The sequence below is a fragment of the Acipenser ruthenus genome, chromosome 24, assembly GCF_902713425.1.
Source record: "Acipenser ruthenus chromosome 24, fAciRut3.2 maternal haplotype, whole genome shotgun sequence".
NCBI lineage: Eukaryota > Metazoa > Chordata > Actinopteri > Acipenseriformes > Acipenseridae > Acipenser > Acipenser ruthenus.
Genome location: NC_081212.1, coordinates 10,275,181 through 10,287,753, shown reverse-complemented (window position 1 = coordinate 10,287,753; position 12,573 = coordinate 10,275,181). Strand labels below are relative to the sequence as shown.

Sequence of the window (12,573 nt, the reverse complement as noted above, 5' to 3'; positions counted from 1 at the left end):
AGTCAGACTTGCATTGACAATGCACCATGCACACTACAAATACATCGTTCTGGTCTGGGTGGCTGTTTACCTGGGGAGAATAAATACATACAGTGAAAAAAAGATGCCGTGCTGTGTTTCCACCCGGTTTCGAACCGGGGACCTTTCGCGTGTGAGGCGAACGTGATAACCACTACACTATGGAAACATGTTGCTTAACAAACGATCCGTGTGTTGCGCTCTAAGCATACAGTGCCGATTACCCATTTTGGATCCTGCAGTGCAAGGCAGTCTTCACTTAAAGCCCAGCTGAATGTAACAATGTACATGTGAAAGTTTCCATAGTGTAGTGGTTATCACGTTCGCCTAACACGCGAAAGGTCCCCGGTTCGAAACCGGGTGGAAACATGTGCTTGTTCGTTTTTTTGTTGCGGTCTTCTCCGCTCTCTGTGAGTCCAGCAGCAGACTGCGTCAAAAAGTTGCACTGAGAATTGATTGATTTATTTTATTTTATTAATGGGTGTTTCATTCGAGAAGCAGCTGTATCAGAGTGGCGCAGCGGAAGCGTGCTGAGCCTTATAACCCAGAGGTCGACGGAGCGAAACCGTCTTCTGTTAGCCTTTTTTTTCTTCTGTTGGCAAAGTAGTTGTTTTTAAAAGATGAACTCTAGTCAAAAGATATTGTATTATTTTTGCAACTACAGTCTGAATACTAAAATTGCCTTTGAAGAGAAGTTACATAATGTGCATGATATATCTGGGAGAAAGGAAAGCAATAGAACGGAGAGTTCCCATGACCTCCATGCATGGCTGTTTTCATGATATATTCATGTGCGTAAATTGTTTGGTAGGTTAACTCCCCAACCCCAAAACAGATTTCCATGTTTCTTTTTCGTGTGTCACCACAACTTTAATGCTACTGCAAAAAAGCCAGATATCTATTAACATGGCTGGGGAGGCAAATTGATGTTTAGCTCTTTTAGTATTTGTCTAGAAGGTTTTCTCCGTGTCGAATGCCCCGTGTTTTGTAAAATGAAAGATGACGCGTTGTTAGCGTGCGCGTTCCGAATGCCTGCCAGCTGCATAGTAATATAATTGACACAACAGGAGAAACGGCCCCTAACCTTGTAAATACACTTGTATGTTATAAAGAGTAAAAAGATCAACTCAAATGTTGTGCCCAATCAGTAGAATACAAAACCAAACCCAGAATGTCAAAGCGTCAACATTTGTTCTGTTCTTTCAACTACATGATAGCAGACTCTGTGAGACTGTCAAAAATTGCCAGCGGCGACTATATTTCAAGTCACCACGGCGGGGTATTGGTTAAAGTTTTCAACTAGCAATAATCACGCCTCGGACAAACCTCATGGGCTATGATACTGCCACTGCGCAAAGCTACAGAACTTGGGATAACTAAATGCTACCCCCTACAGCAAAGACATTTGACTTGCCGGTGGGCAAGTTACTGCGATATAATACAGTACAGTTAAATGATCCCTCAAACGTAGAGGTTTATGTTATCGACACTGCAGCCTCACAATGCAACAGAGTCCACTTTTTTATTCCGATTATATATGAACTGAAGTGTAGACCGTCATTGCTTTGGTGCACATAGGAGTGATGGGATACCAAGATGCAAATCTATCTGTCTCGCTCTCTTGCATCTAACATAAGCAAACGTTATTTATTTTTTTTATATAATGGTCACTAGTTATAAGTCTCCCCATCCTACAATGTGGGGTTTCATTTTTCAATCCTTTTATCTGACAATTACCTCCACAAGTAAATAAATGAATTCGCATACAGGGAGTTGAACCCTGGTCACCTGGGTGAAAAAACGGGAATCGTAACCACTAGATCATATGGGAAATCACTGCTTCTTGTTTGCTACCCGAAGCCAGCAGAGAAATGTGCAGGTCATTTTTTTACACTGCTGCCATCGAAAGGGCAAAACAATGAATCGAACCTGGATTGCTCATTTTAGACCGCTCCAAATGATTTGTTTAATGCAGTGTATTTTTCTTTTGCGATGTTTTGATTACTCCCCTCGTGACTTTTATTCTGATTTGGGCACCCCCTTTCGTGCACGGATTTGAAAAGCATAAACTTTAACTGCAATATTTGTACCTGTGATTCTGTAGGTATATGAATAAACTGACATCTGTCGAAACTCGGGATATAACCCGGGAAATTTAGATATTCAACCTAACGATCGCCCTCCTGAGCTTTGTCGGCATGAATGACATAGTTGATCAAACTCTTCTTTGTTCTACGAGAACCAGCAACATTTTGTGAGACCAGATAGTCGTCTTGTTCTGTACAGACCTGCGAATTCATGGAATTTGAAAACATTCCGCATTTTAACATGCATTTTAAGAAGAAGAGTCAGAGTATCAACATTGTCGTTTCTGTGAGTCAAGCAGCAGTCGAAGCCAAAACGTTGCAGAGTGCATTCTCACTCCGTTTAATATACAGTCAGACTTGCATTGACAATGCACCATGCACACTACAAATACATCGTTCTGGTCTGGGTGGCTGTTTACCTGGGGAGAATAAATACATACAGTGAAAAAAAGATGCCGTGCTGTGTTTCCACCCGGTTTCGAACCGGGGACCTTTCGCGTGTGAGGCGAACGTGATAACCACTACACTATGGAAACATGTTGCTTAACAAACGATCCGTGTGTTGCGCTCTAAGCATACAGTGCCGATTACCCATTTTGGATCCTGCAGTGCAAGGCAGTCTTCACTTAAAGCCCAGCTGAATGTAACAATGTACATGTGGAAGTTTCCATAGTGTAGTGGTTATCACGTTCGCCTAACACGCGAAAGGTCCCCGGTTCGAAACCGGGTGGAAACATGTGCTTGTTCGTTTTTTTGTTGCGGTCTTCTCCGCTCTCTGTGAGTCCAGCAGCAGACTGCGTCAAAAAGTTGCACTGAGAATTGATTGATTTATTTTATTTTATTAATGGGTGTTTCATTCGAGAAGCAGCTGTATCAGAGTGGCGCAGCGGAAGCGTGCTGAGCCTTATAACCCAGAGGTCGACGGAGCGAAACCGTCTTCTGTTAGCCTTTTTTTTCTTCTGTTGGCAAAGTAGTTGTTTTTAAAAGATGAACTCTAGTCAAAAGATATTGTATTATTTTTGCAACTACAGTCTGAATACTAAAATTGCCTTTGAAGAGAAGTTACATAATGTGCATGATATATCTGGGAGAAAGGAAAGCAATAGAACGGAGAGTTCCCATGACCTCCATGCATGGCTGTTTTCATGATATATTCATGTGCGTAAATTGTTTGGTAGGTTAACTCCCCAACCCCAAAACAGATTTCCATGTTTCTTTTTCGTGTGTCACCACAACTTTAATGCTACTGCAAAAAAGCCAGATATCTATTAACATGGCTGGGGAGGCAAATTGATGTTTAGCTCTTTTAGTATTTGTCTAGAAGGTTTTCTCCGTGTCGAATGCCCCGTGTTTTGTAAAATGAAAGATGACGCGTTGTTAGCGTGCGCGTTCCGAATGCCTGCCAGCTGCATAGTAATATAATTGACACAACAGGAGAAACGGCCCCTAACCTTGTAAATACACTTGTATGTTATAAAGAGTAAAAAGATCAACTCAAATGTTGTGCCCAATCAGTAGAATACAAAACCAAACCCAGAATGTCAAAGCGTCAACATTTGTTCTGTTCTTTCAACTACATGATAGCAGACTCTGTGAGACTGTCAAAAATTGCCAGCGGCGACTATATTTCAAGTCACCACGGCGGGGTATTGGTTAAAGTTTTCAACTAGCAATAATCACGCCTCGGACAAACCTCATGGGCTATGATACTGCCACTGCGCAAAGCTACAGAACTTGGGATAACTAAATGCTACCCCCTACAGCAAAGACATTTGACTTGCCGGTGGGCAAGTTACTGCGATATAATACAGTACAGTTAAATGATCCCTCAAACGTAGAGGTTTATGTTATCGACACTGCAGCCTCACAATGCAACAGAGTCCACTTTTTTATTCCGATTATATATGAACTGAAGTGTAGACCGTCATTGCTTTGGTGCACATAGGAGTGATGGGATACCAAGATGCAAATCTATCTGTCTCGCTCTCTTGCATCTAACATAAGCAAACGTTATTTATTTTTTTTATATAATGGTCACTAGTTATAAGTCTCCCCATCCTACAATGTGGGGTTTCATTTTTCAATCCTTTTATCTGACAATTACCTCCACAAGTAAATAAATGAATTCGCATACAGGGAGTTGAACCCTGGTCACCTGGGTGAAAAAACGGGAATCGTAACCACTAGATCATATGGGAAATCACTGCTTCTTGTTTGCTACCCGAAGCCAGCAGAGAAATGTGCAGGTCATTTTTTTACACTGCTGCCATCGAAAGGGCAAAACAATGAATCGAACCTGGATTGCTCATTTTAGACCGCTCCAAATGATTTGTTTAATGCAGTGTATTTTTCTTTTGCGATGTTTTGATTACTCCCCCCGTGACTTTCATTCTGATTTGGGCACCCCCTTTCGTGCACGGATTTGAAAAGCATAAACTTTAACTGCAATATTTGTACCTGTGATTCTGTAGGTATATGAATAAACTGACATCTGTCGAAACTCGGGATATAACCCGGGAAATTTAGATATTCAACCTAACGATCGCCCTCCTGAGCTTTGTCGGCATGAATGACATAGTTGATCAAACTCTTCTTTGTTCTACGAGAACCAGCAACATTTTGTGAGACCAGATAGTCGTCTTGTTCTGTACAGACCTGCGAATTCATGGAATTTGAAAACATTCCGCATTTTAACATGCATTTTAAGAAGAAGAGTCAGAGTATCAACATTGTCGTTTCTGTGAGTCAAGCAGCAGTCGAAGCCAAAACGTTGCAGAGTGCATTCTCACTCCGTTTAATATACAGTCAGACTTGCATTGACAATGCACCATGCACACTACAAATACATCGTTCTGGTCTGGGTGGCTGTTTACCTGGGGAGAATAAATACATACAGTGAAAAAAAGATGCCGTGCTGTGTTTCCACCCGGTTTCGAACCGGGGACCTTTCGCGTGTGAGGCGAACGTGATAACCACTACACTATGGAAACATGTTGCTTAACAAACGATCCGTGTGTTGCGCTCTAAGCATACAGTGCCGATTACCCATTTTGGATCCTGCAGTGCAAGGCAGTCTTCACTTAAAGCCCAGCTGAATGTAACAATGTACATGTGAAAGTTTCCATAGTGTAGTGGTTATCACGTTCGCCTAACACGCGAAAGGTCCCCGGTTCGGAACCGGGTGGAAACATGTGCTTGTTCGTTTTTTTGTTGCGGTCTTCTCCGCTCTCTGTGAGTCCAGCAGCAGACTGCGTCAAAAAGTTGCACTGAGAATTGATTGATTTATTTTATTTTATTAATGGGTGTTTCATTCGAGAAGCAGCTGTATCAGAGTGGCGCAGCGGAAGCGTGCTGAGCCTTATAACCCAGAGGTCGACGGAGCGAAACCGTCTTCTGTTAGCCTTTTTTTTCTTCTGTTGGCAAAGTAGTTGTTTTTAAAAGATGAACTCTAGTCAAAAGATATTGTATTATTTTTGCAACTACAGTCTGAATACTAAAATTGCCTTTGAAGAGAAGTTACATAATGTGCATGATATATCTGGGAGAAAGGAAAGCAATAGAACGGAGAGTTCCCATGACCTCCATGCATGGCTGTTTTCATGATATATTCATGTGCGTAAATTGTTTGGTAGGTTAACTCCCCAACCCCAAAACAGATTTCCGTGTTTCTTTTTCGTGTGTCACCACAACTTTAATGCTACTGCAAAAAAGCCAGATATCTATTAACATGGCTGGGGAGGCAAATTGATGTTTAGCTCTTTTAGTATTTGTCTAGAAGGTTTTCTCCGTGTCGAATGCCCCGTGTTTTGTAAAATGAAAGATGACGCGTTGTTAGCGTGCGCGTTCCGAATGCCTGCCAGCTGCATAGTAATATAATTGACACAACAGGAGAAACGGCCCCTAACCTTGTAAATACACTTGTATGTTATAAAGAGTAAAAAGATCAACTCAAATGTTGTGCCCAATCAGTAGAATACAAAACCAAACCCAGAATGTCAAAGCGTCAACATTTGTTCTGTTCTTTCAACTACATGATAGCAGACTCTGTGAGACTGTCAAAAATTGCCAGCGGCGACTATATTTCAAGTCACCACGGCGGGGTATTGGTTAAAGTTTTCAACTAGCAATAATCACGCCTCGGACAAACCTCATGGGCTATGATACTGCCACTGCGCAAAGCTACAGAACTTGGGATAACTAAATGCTACCCCCTACAGCAAAGACATTTGACTTGCCGGTGGGCAAGTTACTGCGATATAATACAGTACAGTTAAATGATCCCTCAAACGTAGAGGTTTATGTTATCGACACTGCAGCCTCACAATGCAACAGAGTCCACTTTTTTATTCCGATTATATATGAACTGAAGTGTAGACCGTCATTGCTTTGGTGCACATAGGAGTGATGGGATACCAAGATGCAAATCTATCTGTCTCGCTCTCTTGCATCTAACATAAGCAAACGTTATTTATTTTTTTTATATAATGGTCACTAGTTATAAGTCTCCCCATCCTACAATGTGGGGTTTCATTTTTCAATCCTTTTATCTGACAATTACCTCCACAAGTAAATAAATGAATTCGCATACAGGGAGTTGAACCCTGGTCACCTGGGTGAAAAAACGGGAATCGTAACCACTAGATCATATGGGAAATCGCTGCTTCTTGTTTGCTACCCGAAGCCAGCAGAGAAATGTGCAGGTCATTTTTTTACACTGCTGCCATCGAAAGGGCAAAACAATGAATCGAACCTGGATTGCTCATTTTAGACCGCTCCAAATGATTTGTTTAATGCAGTGTATTTTTCTTTTGCGATGTTTTGATTACTCCCCCCGTGACTTTCATTCTGATTTGGGCACCCCCTTTCGTGCACGGATTTGAAAAGCATAAACTTTAACTGCAATATTTGTACCTGTGATTCTGTAGGTATATGAATAAACTGACATCTGTCGAAACTCGGGATATAACCCGGGAAATTTAGATATTCAACCTAACGATCGCCCTCCTGAGCTTTGTCGGCATGAATGACATAGTTGATCAAACTCTTCTTTGTTCTACGAGAACCAGCAACATTTTGTGAGACCAGATAGTCGTCTTGTTCTGTACAGACCTGCGAATTCATGGAATTTGAAAACATTCCGCATTTTAACATGCATTTTAAGAAGAAGAGTCAGAGTATCAACATTGTCGTTTCTGTGAGTCAAGCAGCAGTCGAAGCCAAAACGTTGCAGAGTGCATTCTCACTCCGTTTAATATACAGTCAGACTTGCATTGACAATGCACCATGCACACTACAAATACATCGTTCTGGTCTGGGTGGCTGTTTACCTGGGGAGAATAAATACATACAGTGAAAAAAAGATGCCGTGCTGTGTTTCCACCCGGTTTCGAACCGGGGACCTTTCGCGTGTGAGGCGAACGTGATAACCACTACACTATGGAAACATGTTGCTTAACAAACGATCCGTGTGTTGCGCTCTAAGCATACAGTGCCGATTACCCATTTTGGATCCTGCAGTGCAAGGCAGTCTTCACTTAAAGCCCAGCTGAATGTAACAATGTACATGTGAAAGTTTCCATAGTGTAGTGGTTATCTCTTCGCCTAACACGCGAAAGGTCCCCGGTTCGAAACCGGGTGGAAACATGTGCTTGTTCGTTTTTTTTGTTGCGGTCTTCTCCGCTCTCTGTGAGTCCAGCAGCAGACTGCGTCAAAAAGTTGCACTGAGAATTGATTGATTTATTTTATTTTATTAATGGGTGTTTCATTCGAGAAGCAGCTGTATCAGAGTGGCGCAGCGGAAGCGTGCTGAGCCTTATAACCCAGAGGTCGACGGAGCGAAACCGTCTTCTGTTAGCCTTTTTTTCTTCTGTTGGCAAAGTAGTTGTTTTTAAAAGATGAACTCTAGTCAAAAGATATTGTATTATTTTTGCAACTACAGTCTGAATACTAAAATTGCCTTTGAAGAGAAGTTACATAATGTGCATGATATATCTGGGAGAAAGGAAAGCAATAGAACGGAGAGTTCCCATGACCTCCATGCATGGCTGTTTTCATGATATATTCATGTGCGTAAATTGTTTGGTAGGTTAACTCCCCAACCCCAAAACAGATTTCCATGTTTCTTTTTCGTGTGTCACCACAATTTTAATGCTACTGCAAAAAAGCCAGATATCTACTAACATGGCTGGGGAGGCAAATTGATGTTTAGCTCTTTTAGTATTTGTCTAGAAGGTTTTCTCCGTGTCGAATGCCCCGTGTTTTGTAAAATGAAAGATGACGCGTTGTTAGCGTGCGCGTTCCGAATGCCTGCCAGCTGCATAGTAATATAATTGACACAACAGGAGAAACGGCCCCTAACCTTGTAAATACACTTGTATGTTATAAAGAGTAAAAAGATCAACTCAAATGTTGTGCCCAATCAGTAGAATACAAAACCAAACCCAGAATGTCAAAGCGTCAACATTTGTTCTGTTCTTTCAACTACATGATAGCAGACTCTGTGAGACTGTCAAAAATTGCCAGCGGCGACTATATTTCAAGTCACCACGGCGGGGTATTGGTTAAAGTTTTCAACTAGCAATAATCACGCCTCGGACAAACCTCATGGGCTATGATACTGCCACTGCGCAAAGCTACAGAACTTGGGATAACTAAATGCTACCCCCTACAGCAAAGACATTTGACTTGCCGGTGGGCAAGTTACTGCGATATAATACAGTACAGTTAAATGATCCCTCAAACGTAGAGGTTTATGTTATCGACACTGCAGCCTCACAATGCAACAGAGTCCACTTTTTTATTCCGATTATATATGAACTGAAGTGTAGACCGTCATTGCTTTGGTGCACATAGGAGTGATGGGATACCAAGATGCAAATCTATCTGTCTCGCTCTCTTGCATCTAACATAAGCAAACGTTATTTATTTTTTTTATATAATGGTCACTAGTTATAAGTCTCCCCATCCTACAATGTGGGGTTTCATTTTTCAATCCTTTTATCTGACAATTACCTCCACAAGTAAATAAATGAATTCGCATACAGGGAGTTGAACCCTGGTCACCTGGGTGAAAAAACGGGAATCGTAACCACTAGATCATATGGGAAATCACTGCTTCTTGTTTGCTACCCGAAGCCAGCAGAGAAATGTGCAGGTCATTTTTTTACACTGCTGCCATCGAAAGGGCAAAACAATGAATCGAACCTGGATTGCTCATTTTAGACCGCTCCAAATGATTTGTTTAATGCAGTGTATTTTTCTTTTGCGATGTTTTGATTACTCCCCCCGTGACTTTCATTCTGATTTGGGCACCCCCTTTCGTGCACGGATTTGAAAAGCATAAACTTTAACTGCAATATTTGTACCTGTGATTCTGTAGGTATATGAATAAACTGACATCTGTCGAAACTCGGGATATAACCCGGGAAATTTAGATATTCAACCTAACGATCGCCCTCCTGAGCTTTGTCGGCATGAATGACATAGTTGATCAAACTCTTCTTTGTTCTACGAGAACCAGCAACATTTTGTGAGACCAGATAGTCGTCTTGTTCTGTACAGACCTGCGAATTCATGGAATTTGAAAACATTCCGCATTTTAACATGCATTTTAAGAAGAAGAGTCAGAGTATCAACATTGTCGTTTCTGTGAGTCAAGCAGCAGTCGAAGCCAAAACGTTGCAGAGTGCATTCTCACTCCGTTTAATATACAGTCAGACTTGCATTGACAATGCACCATGCACACTACAAATACATCGTTCTGGTCTGGGTGGCTGTTTACCTGGGGAGAATAAATACATACAGTGAAAAAAATATGCCGTGCTGTGTTTCCACCCGGTTTCGAACCGGGGACCTTTCGCGTGTGAGGCGAACGTGATAACCACTACACTATGGAAACATGTTGCTTAACAAACGATCCGTGTGTTGCGCTCTAAGCATACAGTGCCGATTACCCATTTTGGATCCTGCAGTGCAAGGCAGTCTTCACTTAAAGCCCAGCTGAATGTAACAATGTACATGTGAAAGTTTCCATAGTGTAGTGGTTATCACGTTCGCCTAACACGCGAAAGGTCCCCGGTTCGGAACCGGGTGGAAACATGTGCTTGTTCGTTTTTTTGTTGCGGTCTTCTCCGCTCTCTGTGAGTCCAGCAGCAGACTGCGTCAAAAAGTTGCACTGAGAATTGATTGATTTATTTTATTTTATTAATGGGTGTTTCATTCGAGAAGCAGCTGTATCAGAGTGGCGCAGCGGAAGCGTGCTGAGCCTTATAACCCAGAGGTCGACGGAGCGAAACCGTCTTCTGTTAGCCTTTTTTTTCTTCTGTTGGCAAAGTAGTTGTTTTTAAAAGATGAACTCTAGTCAAAAGATATTGTATTATTTTTGCAACTACAGTCTGAATACTAAAATTGCCTTTGAAGAGAAGTTACATAATGTGCATGATATATCTGGGAGAAAGGAAAGCAATAGAACGGAGAGTTCCCATGACCTCCATGCATGGCTGTTTTCATGATATATTCATGTGCGTAAATTGTTTGGTAGGTTAACTCCCCAACCCCAAAACAGATTTCCGTGTTTCTTTTTCGTGTGTCACCACAACTTTAATGCTACTGCAAAAAAGCCAGATATCTATTAACATGGCTGGGGAGGCAAATTGATGTTTAGCTCTTTTAGTATTTGTCTAGAAGGTTTTCTCCGTGTCGAATGCCCCGTGTTTTGTAAAATGAAAGATGACGCGTTGTTAGCGTGCGCGTTCCGAATGCCTGCCAGCTGCATAGTAATATAATTGACACAACAGGAGAAACGGCCCCTAACCTTGTAAATACACTTGTATGTTATAAAGAGTAAAAAGATCAACTCAAATGTTGTGCCCAATCAGTAGAATACAAAACCAAACCCAGAATGTCAAAGCGTCAACATTTGTTCTGTTCTTTCAACTACATGATAGCAGACTCTGTGAGACTGTCAAAAATTGCCAGCGGCGACTATATTTCAAGTCACCACGGCGGGGTATTGGTTAAAGTTTTCAACTAGCAATAATCACGCCTCGGACAAACCTCATGGGCTATGATACTGCCACTGCGCAAAGCTACAGAACTTGGGATAACTAAATGCTACCCCCTACAGCAAAGACATTTGACTTGCCGGTGGGCAAGTTACTGCGATATAATACAGTACAGTTAAATGATCCCTCAAACGTAGAGGTTTATGTTATCGACACTGCAGCCTCACAATGCAACAGAGTCCACTTTTTTATTCCGATTATATATGAACTGAAGTGTAGACCGTCATTGCTTTGGTGCACATAGGAGTGATGGGATACCAAGATGCAAATCTATCTGTCTCGCTCTCTTGCATCTAACATAAGCAAACGTTATTTATTTTTTTTATATAATGGTCACTAGTTATAAGTCTCCCCATCCTACAATGTGGGGTTTCATTTTTCAATCCTTTTATCTGACAATTACCTCCACAAGTAAATAAATGAATTCGCATACAGGGAGTTGAACCCTGGTCACCTGGGTGAAAAAACGGGAATCGTAACCACTAGATCATATGGGAAATCGCTGCTTCTTGTTTGCTACCCGAAGCCAGCAGAGAAATGTGCAGGTCATTTTTTTACACTGCTGCCATCGAAAGGGCAAAACAATGAATCGAACCTGGATTGCTCATTTTAGACCGCTCCAAATGATTTGTTTAATGCAGTGTATTTTTCTTTTGCGATGTTTTGATTACTCCCCCCGTGACTTTCATTCTGATTTGGGCACCCCCTTTCGTGCACGGATTTGAAAAGCATAAACTTTAACTGCAATATTTGTACCTGTGATTCTGTAGGTATATGAATAAACTGACATCTGTCGAAACTCGGGATATAACCCGGGAAATTTAGATATTCAACCTAACGATCGCCCTCCTGAGCTTTGTCGGCATGAATGACATAGTTGATCAAACTCTTCTTTGTTCTACGAGAACCAGCAACATTTTGTGAGACCAGATAGTCGTCTTGTTCTGTACAGACCTGCGAATTCATGGAATTTGAAAACATTCCGCATTTTAACATGCATTTTAAGAAGAAGAGTCAGAGTATCAACATTGTCGTTTCTGTGAGTCAAGCAGCAGTCGAAGCCAAAACGTTGCAGAGTGCATTCTCACTCCGTTTAATATACAGTCAGACTTGCATTGACAATGCACCATGCACACTACAAATACATCGTTCTGGTCTGGGTGGCTGTTTACCTGGGGAGAATAAATACATACAGTGAAAAAAAGATGCCGTGCTGTGTTTCCACCCGGTTTCGAACCGGGGACCTTTCGCGTGTGAGGCGAACGTGATAACCACTACACTATGGAAACATGTTGCTTAACAAACGATCCGTGTGTTGCGCTCTAAGCATACAGTGCCGATTACCCATTTTGGATATAATACAGTACAGTTAAATGATCCCTCAAACGTAGAGGTTTATGTTATCG

The 12,573-nt window shown here is 41.7% G+C and overlaps 21 non-coding genes across 21 annotated transcripts; 10 read left to right on the top strand and 11 right to left on the bottom strand.

The window, feature by feature from the left end:
* Positions 1-114: 114 nt before the first annotated feature.
* trnav-cac (transfer RNA valine (anticodon CAC)) lies at positions 115-187 on the bottom strand. The gene has a single exon. It is a non-coding gene; the product is annotated as a tRNA-Val (tRNA).
* A 127-nt stretch (positions 188-314) lies between these two features.
* On the top strand, positions 315-387 carry trnav-aac (transfer RNA valine (anticodon AAC)). The gene has a single exon. It is a non-coding gene; the product is annotated as a tRNA-Val (tRNA).
* Positions 388-942: 555 nt separating this feature from the next.
* Positions 943-999, top strand: LOC131700870 (U7 small nuclear RNA). The gene has a single exon (XR_009308679.1). It is a non-coding gene; the product is annotated as a U7 small nuclear RNA (small nuclear RNA).
* Positions 1,000-1,238: 239 nt separating this feature from the next.
* LOC131700669 (U4 spliceosomal RNA) lies at positions 1,239-1,378 on the bottom strand. Its single transcript, XR_009308476.1, has one exon. It is a non-coding gene; the product is annotated as a U4 spliceosomal RNA (small nuclear RNA).
* Positions 1,379-2,568: 1,190 nt separating this feature from the next.
* Positions 2,569-2,641, bottom strand: trnav-cac (transfer RNA valine (anticodon CAC)). The gene has a single exon. It is a non-coding gene; the product is annotated as a tRNA-Val (tRNA).
* Positions 2,642-2,768: 127 nt separating this feature from the next.
* On the top strand, positions 2,769-2,841 carry trnav-aac (transfer RNA valine (anticodon AAC)). The gene has a single exon. It is a non-coding gene; the product is annotated as a tRNA-Val (tRNA).
* Positions 2,842-3,396: 555 nt separating this feature from the next.
* LOC131700869 (U7 small nuclear RNA) lies at positions 3,397-3,453 on the top strand. The gene has a single exon (XR_009308678.1). It is a non-coding gene; the product is annotated as a U7 small nuclear RNA (small nuclear RNA).
* A 239-nt stretch (positions 3,454-3,692) lies between these two features.
* On the bottom strand, positions 3,693-3,832 carry LOC131700668 (U4 spliceosomal RNA). Its single transcript, XR_009308475.1, has one exon. It is a non-coding gene; the product is annotated as a U4 spliceosomal RNA (small nuclear RNA).
* A 1,190-nt stretch (positions 3,833-5,022) lies between these two features.
* On the bottom strand, positions 5,023-5,095 carry trnav-cac (transfer RNA valine (anticodon CAC)). Its single transcript has one exon. It is a non-coding gene; the product is annotated as a tRNA-Val (tRNA).
* A 127-nt stretch (positions 5,096-5,222) lies between these two features.
* Positions 5,223-5,295, top strand: trnav-aac (transfer RNA valine (anticodon AAC)). The gene has a single exon. It is a non-coding gene; the product is annotated as a tRNA-Val (tRNA).
* Positions 5,296-5,850: 555 nt separating this feature from the next.
* Positions 5,851-5,907, top strand: LOC131700868 (U7 small nuclear RNA). Its single transcript, XR_009308677.1, has one exon. It is a non-coding gene; the product is annotated as a U7 small nuclear RNA (small nuclear RNA).
* Positions 5,908-6,146: 239 nt separating this feature from the next.
* LOC131700667 (U4 spliceosomal RNA) lies at positions 6,147-6,286 on the bottom strand. The gene has a single exon (XR_009308474.1). It is a non-coding gene; the product is annotated as a U4 spliceosomal RNA (small nuclear RNA).
* A 1,190-nt stretch (positions 6,287-7,476) lies between these two features.
* Positions 7,477-7,549, bottom strand: trnav-cac (transfer RNA valine (anticodon CAC)). Its single transcript has one exon. It is a non-coding gene; the product is annotated as a tRNA-Val (tRNA).
* A 127-nt stretch (positions 7,550-7,676) lies between these two features.
* Positions 7,677-7,748, top strand: trnav-aac (transfer RNA valine (anticodon AAC)). Its single transcript has one exon. It is a non-coding gene; the product is annotated as a tRNA-Val (tRNA).
* A 555-nt stretch (positions 7,749-8,303) lies between these two features.
* Positions 8,304-8,360, top strand: LOC131700867 (U7 small nuclear RNA). The gene has a single exon (XR_009308676.1). It is a non-coding gene; the product is annotated as a U7 small nuclear RNA (small nuclear RNA).
* Positions 8,361-8,599: 239 nt separating this feature from the next.
* On the bottom strand, positions 8,600-8,739 carry LOC131700666 (U4 spliceosomal RNA). Its single transcript, XR_009308473.1, has one exon. It is a non-coding gene; the product is annotated as a U4 spliceosomal RNA (small nuclear RNA).
* A 1,190-nt stretch (positions 8,740-9,929) lies between these two features.
* trnav-cac (transfer RNA valine (anticodon CAC)) lies at positions 9,930-10,002 on the bottom strand. The gene has a single exon. It is a non-coding gene; the product is annotated as a tRNA-Val (tRNA).
* Positions 10,003-10,129: 127 nt separating this feature from the next.
* Positions 10,130-10,202, top strand: trnav-aac (transfer RNA valine (anticodon AAC)). Its single transcript has one exon. It is a non-coding gene; the product is annotated as a tRNA-Val (tRNA).
* A 555-nt stretch (positions 10,203-10,757) lies between these two features.
* On the top strand, positions 10,758-10,814 carry LOC131700865 (U7 small nuclear RNA). Its single transcript, XR_009308674.1, has one exon. It is a non-coding gene; the product is annotated as a U7 small nuclear RNA (small nuclear RNA).
* Positions 10,815-11,053: 239 nt separating this feature from the next.
* On the bottom strand, positions 11,054-11,193 carry LOC131700665 (U4 spliceosomal RNA). The gene has a single exon (XR_009308472.1). It is a non-coding gene; the product is annotated as a U4 spliceosomal RNA (small nuclear RNA).
* A 1,190-nt stretch (positions 11,194-12,383) lies between these two features.
* trnav-cac (transfer RNA valine (anticodon CAC)) lies at positions 12,384-12,456 on the bottom strand. Its single transcript has one exon. It is a non-coding gene; the product is annotated as a tRNA-Val (tRNA).
* Between the last annotated feature and the right edge of the window lie 117 nt (positions 12,457-12,573).